Source organism: Salvia miltiorrhiza, chromosome 8 (assembly GCF_028751815.1).
Source record: "Salvia miltiorrhiza cultivar Shanhuang (shh) chromosome 8, IMPLAD_Smil_shh, whole genome shotgun sequence".
NCBI lineage: Eukaryota > Viridiplantae > Streptophyta > Magnoliopsida > Lamiales > Lamiaceae > Salvia > Salvia miltiorrhiza.
This window is the reverse complement of record NC_080394.1, coordinates 41,117,347-41,130,342: the sequence shown is the minus strand read 5'-3', so window position 1 is coordinate 41,130,342 and position 12,996 is coordinate 41,117,347.

Genomic DNA, 12,996 nt, shown 5'->3' with positions numbered 1-12,996 from the left:
AATTCGAACAACTCCCGGCCTTCTGCTCTAAGTGTAAGATCACTGGACATTCTATTGATAACTGCAATAAAATGAAGAACAAATCCAAGGACGACAGCACGAATGGGAAGGCCAAAGATATGTCGTTGGGTAAAGACAAGGAAATAATTAATAAGGGAGCTGCAAAGGAGGTTAGGGTACCTAACTGGAAGCCAAAATCTTGGGACCAGAATAGGACTGCCCAACCTCACAGACCGCAGATTATCACTGAAAATCAGTTTGGGGTTTTGGAACAGGTAGCTGTCGAAGAAGAGCAGATTCTAAATCAGTTGGGGGTTTTGGAACAGGTTGCTGTTGAAGAAGAGTAGATTCAGACACCGCGGGGAACAAATAACCACAATCAGTCGTTTGCTTTAACTGATCGGAATGTTGATTTTGAGGATGTCAATGGAGATAGATTGACGTCGGGTCCGGATATCTTACAGGCGATCACTGTGCCGGTTACGGAAGAGATTGTTTCGGGAGAGGAGTCTGATGGGCAGTCGGATGATGGCAAGACACGGGCTGAAGCAAATTCACAACAGATCGTCATTTTTGAAAGTTCGGTCAATTGGGATAAAAATTGTGAGCAACAGGAAAGGATGATGGAAAGCGCTATCAAAGCTCAGCGGATAGTAGAAACTTTCAGGAATTGTGAGGCGGAGGCGCAGGTGAAAAAAAGGGGGAGACCGCCGAAAGATTTGGCGACAAGGAAACCGAGGATTCTTGAGGAAGATAGTATCAAGAGTCGTCTCCGGAAGTCAGTGGAGCAGCAACCTAACCAACAACCCAATCAACAGGCTGAAGATTTCATCAAAAATAAACTTTACAAAGCTTGGGAAGCAGGAGATAAACCTAGAGATTTCATTATTACATCTGGGAGCTCGAAGAATGATAGAGCCCTGAATAATGTGGCGGCCAAGAGTTGGGCAGCTGAAGTGGAATCGGGTGAAAACCCGAACACGAATCCTCAGTCTTTATGATGAATGTCCTCGTATGGAATGTCCGGGGCCTTACGGACGAATCCAAACGAGTTTTAAAGGAGCATTGCGACTCCTTCTCCCCTGTTATTGTTGGGATTATTGAGCCTAAGACGAATCTCAAGAAGACTTTTTCTAGATTTTGGCGTTCTCTGAATCTTATTCCTTGTTTTCAAAATTCAAGAGACAGCATGAGTTCGAATATTTGGGTTTTTTCTCATCCTTCTGTTACTCATGATGTGATTTTCTCCTCGGAGCAGGTGGTTATCATGAACTGCAGATGGTCGACGTGGAATTTCAAAATCGCGGTGGTGCATGGCGTTAACACGTATGCTGGCAGACGGCATTTGTGGTTGGATCTTCTGGATCATATTGATGGTAATGTTGTCTTTATTGGCGATTTTAATGCGGTGAAAGGCGCCCATGAAAGAAGTAGTGACTGTATGCCTAACTCTACTGCTTGTGCGGAGTTCTGTGAATTCATTGAAGCCACTGGTTTCATTGAGGCGCCTACGGTTGGTCTGCATTACACGTGGTCTGGTCGTAGATTTATGCCTACCCATGTGGAGTCTCGTCTGGATAGAGCGATTTATGCTGACTATTTTGCAAATCTCTGGAGTTCGGTTTTTGTTCAAGCTCTTCCACGTATTACCTCGGATCATTCTCCGCTTGTTCTTCATTGCATGGTGGATGCTCCTCCTCGCCATCGTTTCTTTAAGTTCCTTAACATGTGGATCTTACATTCGGATTTTTTACATACGGTGGAAGGGTCCTGGCAGATGGATACCGAGATTGGCTGCCCGATTTTTAAAGTTATGCATAAATTAAAGCGTCTTCGGCAGGTTCTTCGCGCGTGGAATCGGAATGTTTTTGGAAATGTTGATTCTTGTATCATGAATACTCAACAAGAGCTTTTGGAGATTCAAGATCAGATTGCCAGGGATGGTTACACGGAGGATCTCTTTGATAAAGAAGTGGAAGCCCAAGCTAAGATCAACGTTGCGCTTTCCAGGCAGAGCTCGCTTTTACAGCAAAAAAGCCGGGTGTCTTGGCTTCAAGATGGAGACAGGAACACGAAGTTCTTTCATGCGATGCTTAGGTTTCGTCGTAAACCTCACATTGTTTCTCACATGGAGATCAATGGAGATATGAATTACGACCAGAAGGTTATTGGGGATCATATCATGGATTTCTTCTCTTCTTTGTTTTCGACTAGCAGTCATACTTATACTGATATTACGGCGGTTGAGGCGGTTATTGAGGAGATGGTCGAAGATCGTTATAATAATTTGCTCATTCGTTTGCCGGATGAAGAGGAAATTTCTGCTGTGGTTTTTCAGATGGAGCCGAACAGCTCGCCTGGGCCTGATGGTTTCTCGGGTAAGTTCTTTCAGCATTGTTGGTCGATTATTAAAGTGGATATTTGGTGTGCTGTTCAAGCTTTTTTCCGGAATTCTTATCTTCCCCAAGGCTGCAATTCTAATACCTTGGTGTTGATACCTAAGAAAGATGTCGTCAATTCGGTCTCGGATCTGAGACCGATTGTTTTGTCCAACTTTCTTTACAAGATTATTACTAAGGTGTTGGCGTCTAGACTGAGCCAGGTTGCTGCTGTTTATGTTTCCCGTCATCAGTTTGGTTTTATTAGCGGCCGTTCCATTCACGATTGTATTCTAATTGGGTCCGAAGGCGTGAACTGTATGCATCGTACGAGCCGTGGTCAAAACATGGCTTGCAAGATTGACATCAAAAAAGCTTTTGATACTCTTAGCTGGGATTTCCTGCTTAACGTTCTTCGTGTTGCTGGCTATGATTCAAAGTTCATTAGTTGGATTGAGATTCTGCTTCACTCGGCTAGGATTTCTATTCTGTACAATGGTCAGCTTAAAGGTTATTTTGCGTGTTCAAGGGGTGTTCGTCAGGGCGATCCTCTTTCACCGATTCGTTTTGGAATCGCCGATGATGTTCTTGGTAAGCTCTTTGCAAATTGTGTTAGCGCGGGCACCCTTACACCGATGCAAATGAGACAGGGAATTAATTTTCCAACTCATCTTTTATATGCGGATGATATTCTGGTTTTCTGTCACGCCACGGTCACGAACGCTAATACCATTCAGAAAATTATGGAATATTATGGTCAAATTTCTGATCAAATTGTGAGCCCGGATAAGTCACAAATTTTTTTTACTAGCAAAGTTCCTTCTCAGACCTGCAGGGCTATTCGGAGCATATTGAGATTCTCTCAGGGCAACTTTCCGATTACTTACCTTGGGGTTCCTATCTTTAAGGGTCGTGTGCATGCCTCCTATCTTCGACCGATACATGATCGTGTGATCAACAAGTTCGCGAGATGGAAGGGATTACACTTGTCGATGGCTGGGAGGATTTGCCTGATCAGGTCGGTTATCCAAAGCTCCCTGACGCACTCCATGATGGTTTATAGATGGCCGACTGCTCTCATTAAGGAGCTCGATGCGTGCTGCCGTAATTTCCTTTGGACTGGCAACATCAAGCAGACGCCATCTTGTCCCGTGAGTTGGAAGAGGGTCTGCTCGATTAAGGAGGAGGGAGGTCTCGGGGTTAGGTCGTTCGAGCTCATGAATAAGAGCTATCTAATGAAAATGGCGTGGAAGGTGGTTGGTGGGCGTGAGTTCGGATATGATTTGATTAGAGATAGATATCTCGATCGCTTTGGGCGTTGTAAATCTTTGGTGGCTGCTTCTTCTGTCTGGATGAGCTTACGTGAGGAAATTGATGGTTTGGTGGCGGATTCGTACTCGTATATTTATGACGGCGCTTCTACTTCATTATGGTATGACGAATGGCTTGGGTATAATCTTATGAATAAATGCGGTATTCCGAATTTCATGCTTCCGTTTCTTACTCAATCGGTGGCTGATTATTTCTACGATGGCCTCTGGCATTTCACGCAAGCCTTTGTTAATGCTTTTCCTGAGATAGTGTGTGATATTTTACTCACTCCTCTTGGTACTGAGGGAGATGTGCGTTTCTGGAAACCCTCGTTGCACGGGAATGTCACTACTGCGCTGGCATTCAACAAGCATTGTCATCATTTTCTGAAGGTGTCTTGGGGCTCTTGGCTTTGGGAATCTTTTATTCCGATTCGACGTTCTTTGATCTGTTGGCGTCTTCTTCATAATAGAGTACCGACTTATGATCGCCTTATCCGCTACGGTATGATCACGACTAACGTCTGTTTGCTTTGCTTAAAAGGAAGTGAGTCTCAGGATCACCTTTTCTGGAATTGTGAGCGTGTGCAGAATATTTGGGCTACGTTTCTTGGGTGGTTTAATTTCACGCAAGGGCTGCAAGAGAATGATATTCATAGTTTTTTGGTGGCAGCTTGGCAGTATAAACTTAGTCCCCTCACCGGTAATTTCTGGAAAGCGGGTATCATCACGGTTATCTGGGCCATCTGGATGCAGAGAAACAATTGTATCTTTGATAATCAAAAGTTCGAAGCAAGTCGTGTCATCCACACTGTGAAAGTTGCTTTCAAAGAGATTGATGATAACTTTCCTAAATTAGGTTACATGTCGAATTCTTGGTCGGATTATCTAATTCTCCGGGCAGTGGGTGTTACTACCAGGAGTGCTCCTCCTCCGGAGTTTGTAGAGGTGTATTGGTGGCCACCGGTGGCACCGTGGATCAAAGTGAATACTGATGGCTCAGCGACGGGAGCTCCGGGCACTATTGCTGCAGGTGGGGTGTTTAGAGATAACTGGAATGTGGTGCGTGGTTGTTTTCACTTCAAAGGTGGCTCGGGTTTTGCCTTTGAAGCGGAACTCCTGGCTGTTATCTCGGCGATTCAAATTGCTCACAATCGTGATTGGCACAAGCTTCGGATTGAAGCCGATTCCACCTACGTGATATCAATTCTTAATACTCGTTCTTTGAATGTGCCTTGGCATTTTAAGGCGGCGTGGAATAGGACTTTAAAGATGTTAGATGCTTTCTCGCTGTAGGTTTCTCACATCTTTAGAGAAGGAAACAAGGCGGCAGATATTATGGCTAACCAACAACGTTCAGAAGGGTGGTGGCCGCACGAGATTGAGGAGATTAGGGCTGCGGTTCGCCTTGACATGGCTTCGCATAGCCATCTGCGTAAGAAACGGTAGTTGGGACTGATGGGTGGTTGTTTTTTCGTTGTTATTCTGAATCTCGGAGTTGTATCTCCTTTCGCTATTCCCTACTTTCGTCTTGTGTCTAGACGAGTACTCTTTTTCCTTTTCACGGTTTTTCCCACTGGGTTTTCCGTGAAAAGGTTTTAATGAGACTCGGCCCTTAGTCTGCTCTTTCTGTGCTTTCAAGGGTTTTTTTTTAGGTTTTTTTCTTTTCTTTTTATATAAAATCGTCATTTAATAAAATATATATATATATGTATATACATATTTCATTTTTTTTGTACACATCAACATTTTAAAAACTTCATTATATTAAAATTTTTATATAAAAAGGTATTTCTATTTTCTCAACAAAAAATCAACATCTAATTGACAAAAGTAATTGAGATTAATAAAATTTAAAATATACTATTAATATAATTGATCAGAATATATTAATTAAAGAAATATTTTATATAAAAATATGTAATACCTTTTAACTATAAAAATAATTTAAAATAATTATAAATCACAACGTAAAATAGTTCGTTGAATTTCCAGGAGTAACAATTGATAATGGTATTTTGGACTTCAACCTGAAAATTACCAGCAGGAGGGACCTTTATTTAATTGAAGAACTTTCTTATGTGGGGTTGAGATGTAATTATCGAGAATCACAAATAATAATGTTTTTTGTTTATTTTTATTTTATGGTGTATATACTATAAATACACGTAAATAAAAGAACACTACAAAAATATTTATGATTCGTCTACAGTACTTGGATAAAAGCTTCTACAATTATAAGAATAATCCTATATTTTTCACGTAAAGTTCTTGAAATATTATTTATGTAAGAGGTGCAGGTTTCTTAACTAATAATGACGATGATGATGATCAGAGGTGGAGAACGTTGAAAATGTGCGAACTTTTAAATTTGAATCTCCGATTCATAGTTTAAAAAAAATTGTAAATAAAAGATATTTGACTATAATCTTTACATAATAAACATATAAAGAACGAAGTCATTTACTTAAGAAGTGTGCTGTACTTGCAAGCTTTGAAAATAAAGGGTTAATTACACTAAAACTCATGAACTTTGATCCGTTTTTCAAAATTTTCATTAATTTTTTTTAATCATCAATTCCCTCGATTTAAAGCCTCATCCACAGCTTTCTTAAATCCTCAAATTAGAAGTTGACATGACACTTTTTAAGTTGCTGAAAATATGACATGAAATTGTCGGTGAATGAATAAAATGACATCATTTAATTGGATAAAACAACATTGTTTGAGCCCAAACCCCTCTCTCTCTAAACTGTGCATCTCACGGCTCTCTCTCGACTGAAACCCCCCACACACACACCGCACGCAGACTCCGACGACAAGGTCACCGCCATCGCCCCCCTCATCTCTCTCTCTCTTCATCTACTTCTGTTGCACGTTTCCCAGTGATGGCTCCGCCCCCTAATTTAGAAACCCTAGGTCCCCAATCAATCGGTCTCAGGCGATAACGATAACGATGGCTCATAACCACCGATGTGCCTGGGGTCTCTCGTTCCTAAGTCAGACGACAACGATATGCCACCGCCGACATGCCTCCCCCTCATCTGTCCTCGTTCATCCTTCACCGATGACAGCAGATTCAGAGTAGTCCTTCCCCATCCTCTCGTCGGACCATACGATGGGGATCTGAGGGAAATGGGATAGATGAGTTGGACACCCAATTTGAAGGAATTAGGGTTGGCCGTGTCAAAGAAGAAGACGGGGGGGGGGGGAGGGCGGTGGAGTGGCTGTTGGTCACCTTCTCATATTCATCCTCAAGTGGTTGCTGGTCACCTCCCTCAGAGGTTCCATTTGGGAAGGGTGATTCTCGATTTAGGGATGATTCTCTGAAGGGGGAGGAATTGGGAGAGGTGATTCTCGATTTGGGGGATTTGAAATGGTTGGTGGAGCAACAACAACAAGTGGTGTCAGAGACGGGGAGGGCCGTCATGGCGGAGATGAAGAAGCTGCTGGCGAGATCTGAAAGTTTGGAGGAGGCCGGCGGACTTGGAGGTGGGGGGGAAAGGCAAGCAAATCTGAAAGTTTGGGATGATGAGATCGTTGACTTTTTTTATAATTATTTTTCAAGTGTCAATTTTTTAGTCCAAATAGGCGTCATGTCAACTCGATACTACCACGTAGATGCCATGTCAGCTCGGTACTCACCGGAGCTCAAAAGTGTGTGAAAAATCTGTCTGCTCTTATAAACATAAAATTCGCAGCAACCAAATATGGTACCAAACGAAATACCAAAGCACAGCAGATTGCAGAAAAGAAATAAACGTGAACACACACAATTGGTAACCCAGTTCGGTGATAGAACACCTACGTCTGGGGGGCCTCACCCAGGGAAAACGATTCACTATGTGAGGTTAAATTACAGAAGGACTTATACAAAAACTCAATCTTTCTAACGCCCCAACACACGATAAACCGTTGAAAGCTAGATAACACTAACTCTCTAAGTGTGAACCCCGACGAACACACTTAATCCCTTACAACTCGAAATTCAACTTACACGATCTGAAAACTTGCGAACGAACAACAAAGCATCGATCTGTAAACTCATGCACAAGAAACTTACTTTGCTCAAACTAACATGAACAACAAAGTAACAGACTAACTCCAGAAAAATAGCAGAGAACACGAAGGCTGCTGTAGAGAAATTATTAAAAGAGTCAAACCCTTCTTCACTAACACTTGGGTTTATATAGATGTAGCTTCAAGAACTCCTTCTTCATGTAGACTCGTTTTTCTCTGCTCATCAATTTTATCCTTAAATAAACAATCTGATCTTCCAAGAAGTAGTCAGATTCGTGAGGTATCAATGATCAAAGAAGTATATCCATTCAAGAGTTATACTTCTACAAGGATTTCTTTGTGGCACACTTGGTATCACTTTTGGTATCACAGATGGTATCCTACGACCACAATACTATCTATATAAATGACAATAAATAGCATAGAGTAAATCTTACTCGTCTGCCACAAAGAAATCCTTGTAGAAGTATAACTCTTGAATGGATATACTTCTTTGATCATTGATACCTCACGAATCTGACTACTTCTTGGAAGATCAGATTGTTTATTTAAGGATAAGATTGATGAGCAGAGAAAAACGAGTCTACATGAAGAAGGAGTTCTTGAAGTTACATCTATATAAATGACAATAAATAGCATAGAGTAAATCTTACTCTAACAGTGTGGAAAAATTGAACAACGCTTTAAATTGAGTGAATTGATGATTAAAAAAAAGTTCATGAAAAGTTTGAAAAATGGGCCAAAGTTCATGTGTTTTGACTAAATTAACCCATTAACAACACTTTCGTCATCAATTTCCTTCAAATTTAGATAAATTGTTCTATTTTTTATAATGCATTTTTTTATATAGAATAAGTGTCAACTGTACAATTAAACAAAGTAAAAAAAACAAAAATCAAATAATATAAGAATTTAGAGAGAAAGATTGCATCATTATTCTTATATGGTCAATATGAGTTTAGTAGGTTGTCCACATATTAATACATACAACTTAAATATAGAATTAGAATTTCATCAATTGAAATTATCAACAATAATAATGAAAACAAAATATGAAAGTATAAAACTTATAATTGAAAATTTTAAAGGAATTACCTTACTCTAAACTTAAGACATCGTTGAAGATAACATAAAAAAGAAAAGATGAGAGAGATCAGAGACATTTGGCCTGACAATTGATCGTGTAAAAAAGAGAAGAGAGGACGAGGGACAAAGGAATGAGTTTGAGTGAAGCAATTGTTATTTTAAAAATAAAAGATTAAAAAATTAAAAAATATCTGGTCTCTAAACCTTAAAAAAAAATTGTTGTTAAGATAGTTGATCCAAGGTCAAGAATTTTTTTTTAAAAAAAAATTTCATCATTGAGCTGTACTAGGCATTTTAACAATGAAAAGATTTTATGATGCTTTCGTTTGCGCGAAAGAGAGGATAGTGCTCGAGGTGAATCATGTTCGTAGGGAAGCTAATAGAGTGGCCCATTTTTTGGCAAAAGATGCTATTTCTTTTGACGAAGTTATGCTCTGGAAGTTCGATTTTCCTCCGGGACTCACAGATATTGTGCGTCGCGATTTGAATTAATGCAAGCTTCATTTTTTCCTAAAAAAAAAAACAATGAAAAGAATTTTAGCAATGATATACATATGAACTTATACAGATCTATATATTTTTAGGGTCTTTATTTCTTTCGGAGCCCTATGCAGTCCATGCATGACCCAAAGCTAGCCTTCCCTGCCGATGATGATTAAATAACAATAATACTAATGCAATGATAATGATATATATGCTTCTGTGCTGATGATGATATGATTAAATATTTTGGCACTCGGAATAAATTATCTTTATTTTAAAAAACTTTTTTATTTACTAATGGAGTATGTACATCTATCTATCTATCTATACTAATATTAAAGCTTAGATTTCTGGGGGAATGTGTTTCCCGCCATGCTTCGTTTTATCCATTGAATACTTCGAACTTTATCTGCTGGGTAATACAAGTTTGTCACTTTTGGCTCCACTTTCAGATTGCATTAAAATTATCAGAATTTAATATTTTAATATTTTCTTTTGCTTTACACACAGCTGGAAGGTTCCAGAAATTTTGGCTCCAGAAACTAGCGCCCACACTGAAATTTGAAATTCAAAAACAGCCAATCTTGGAGCCAATTTGCTGAACACTCTTCCTATAAATATCAATTCATTTCAGACCATTTTTCACTATGCAAACTTTCTCTCTCTATTTTTTTATGCTTTTTTGAGGCGTTTCCCAATTTTTAATTGTTCTAATTTTTATCTCTCTATTTTTTATTGTTCCAATTTTTATTTTTATGGTTTTTATGTGATACTCTCATCTTTATTTTGTTTAATTTTTTTGGGCTATTTACTTTAGTCTAAGTTACAACTCAAATACTAACCAGTTATTACAATATTTTTTTCTACTTTATACATAAAGTCTAAAACTATGATATTAAAAGGTAATATTTCTAAATTTTTTCCACAAATGAAGAGTTAAATTTGGTGCATGAATCTGGAGCAGCGAAGTGTGACCTTTCAAATCTGCAAAAGTCACAAAAAAATGGTTTGAGTATATTAAAGATTTATAGGAAAAATAGATAAATTTGTACATCAAAAAAATAGTTTGGGAATAAATTGGTAGTAGAAGAAATTTCATGAAACACATCACAATTGAATTCTAATAACAATTATCCATTTATGAGATGATGTTGAACTATCAAAAGCATTGTAAGCATTGTTCAAGGTTGTTCTTTTTTATTAGATTTTGTAAAGTTATAGATTTAACTTATAGAATTTCAGTTGAGTAGAATATATACTTTTAACTAAGAAAAAAGAAACTTGATTTAAGATGGAAACACATTTAAACATTTCTATTTTTTTAATATGTATGTATAGATAGAAAGGGATAGACAGAGAATTTGAAGCTACCTGATTCCACTTTTTGGCTTGAGTTCCACTCTAAGTGGCAAGGGAAATGAAGCTGGGTAATTTTCGGCCACAGCCTTGTGATTAGCAGTCAAGGAAAAGTATGCGGAGCAAGATGAATAGTTATAACAAGAAAAGAAGTTGGGTATTTCTCTAGAGATCAAAGAAGTCGAGTATTTCTCTAGAGATCAAGGAGGCCAACTCCTGAACATCCATGGAGTCAAATGTACTCATCATTTCACTATACGTGACTACTGAAAACAAGAATACATATAGCATGGTTGAACTTCCAGCATTTTAAGGATATTTATTTATCTTTTAATCAATCATTACTTAAACCATAAAACCCTTCTTGGCATAATGAGATACTGACAAAACCTGCGGAATAATGAAGATTGCGAAAACAAGGGCAAATGCAACAGACATGAAGATTGAGAAAGAGCCATGGCCCTAGCCTAGAACAGCAAGCATGAAGATTGCGAAAACAAGGGCAAATGCAGCAAAAATGCATTTGTAGATATTCAAAGATCTACCAAAATGAAAATCTGAAAAACAAGACAAAGCAGAGATCTAAAAAACGTCAAAGTACCAGTTTCATGTGTAGATATTCAAAGATCTACCAAAATGAAAATCTGAAAAACGAGAAACTAATAATGCGAAAAAAAATAAAGATGTCGTATAGGAAAAAAAAGAAAAGTGAAGCACTATCATTTAGAAAAACCCTGAAGTCGTTCTCAAATAAAATTTGTGGCTAAGGTTTTTAATGAACAAGATGAACAAAAACATTGGGGCAAATGCAGACGAAAATTTGTGGCTATCGTTTAAATGAAAAAAAAAAAACAATACTTCAACAAGAAAAATTAAACATGGAGAAAATTAAAAAAATTAAAAATTAAAAAATGAAAAACTAATAAACATAAAAAAGTTAGATCTTACTAAGTATAAAAAAACTAATCAACAACAAAAAGTTTCAAAATTTCATATGGAGAATGCTAGAATTAAAGATGCAGACGAGAGAGGAGGCCGAGATATGGAGGCTAGGGCTTGGGCGACGCCGTAGTTTGAAACCCGACGGCGGCTGGATATAGGCTATGCAGAGGGAGGCAGCGGCACATTTATCATCGTCGAGAAGGGAGGCGACGCCGCGTGGAGCGACGTCAGTGCCTAGATGTGAGGGCGAAGTTGGTGGTTTAGGGATCTAGGGCTTTTGGATGGCGGCTTTGCCGTGATATGGTTGCAGGTTTTTCGCCGGCAGAGGGTGAGGCAGAGGGAGAGAGAAGACGATGGAGAGCATCGGTGACCGTGGCTTCTCGCCGGCAGCGGCGCACGTGGAAAGTTTGGACTGGGAGAAGAAATGAGATAGAAGAGCCGGCACTGAACCCTAAAATGAGAGGAGATGAGTATTCGAGATGTATTTTAGGGTTGAAAAGTGTAGATGGGATGTATTTAATTTATTTTATTTTTTGTTAAATTTATTGGGCTGTATTTAATTTATTGGGCTGTATTTATTTAATTGGGCTGAATTTATTGTACTGTATTGGGCTGTATTTATTTAATTGTTCTATTATTAATTCTCCTTTCAGAAAATAAACCATTATATATAATATATATACATATATACGAATTAAATATTTTTACTTAATATTTGTTTAAGTAAAATATTAAGTACTCTCTCCATCCACAAAAACTGTGTTTTCCTTTTTTGGAAACATACTTTATACTTTAAACCTCATTCACAATCAATATTTATACAATACCCACCATTTACTTTTACAATTTGGTGGGCCTCATACGGTTTAACAATAAAATCACATCTTCCAATTTTTTTTATTAAAACTCGTGCCCTCCACTCCACCACACACTCTTTATGGACGGAGGGAGTATTTTACTTATTAATTAAGTAAAATATTATGTATTTGTTTACTTAATTATTTACATAATATTTGTTTAAGTAAAATATTAAGTATTTGTTTAAGTAAAATATTTAATTAAATATTTTTACTTATTAATTCTCTTTTAATCAAAATTATTATTTTTTATATCACTTAAGTACAATTATAAAATTCTATAATACTATTATGTATTACAAATACGCATGAATAATCGGTTCGCAGGGGTATAATACTAGTCTGTATATAAAAATGATAGTAATTTTTTGCAAGCATAATACACACAGAAATTGTGATTTTTCGGAGCGTGTTTCACCGGATTATTCCTTAGTCCAACAAAAAGAATATTCTTTGTTCTAGGATATTCTGCAACCTTCCAGCTACCAATAAATAGCCGCCATTTGTCAGGGGCCTGGACATATGAGACCACAAACTACTTGTTGAGTTGTTGTCAAATGGCAC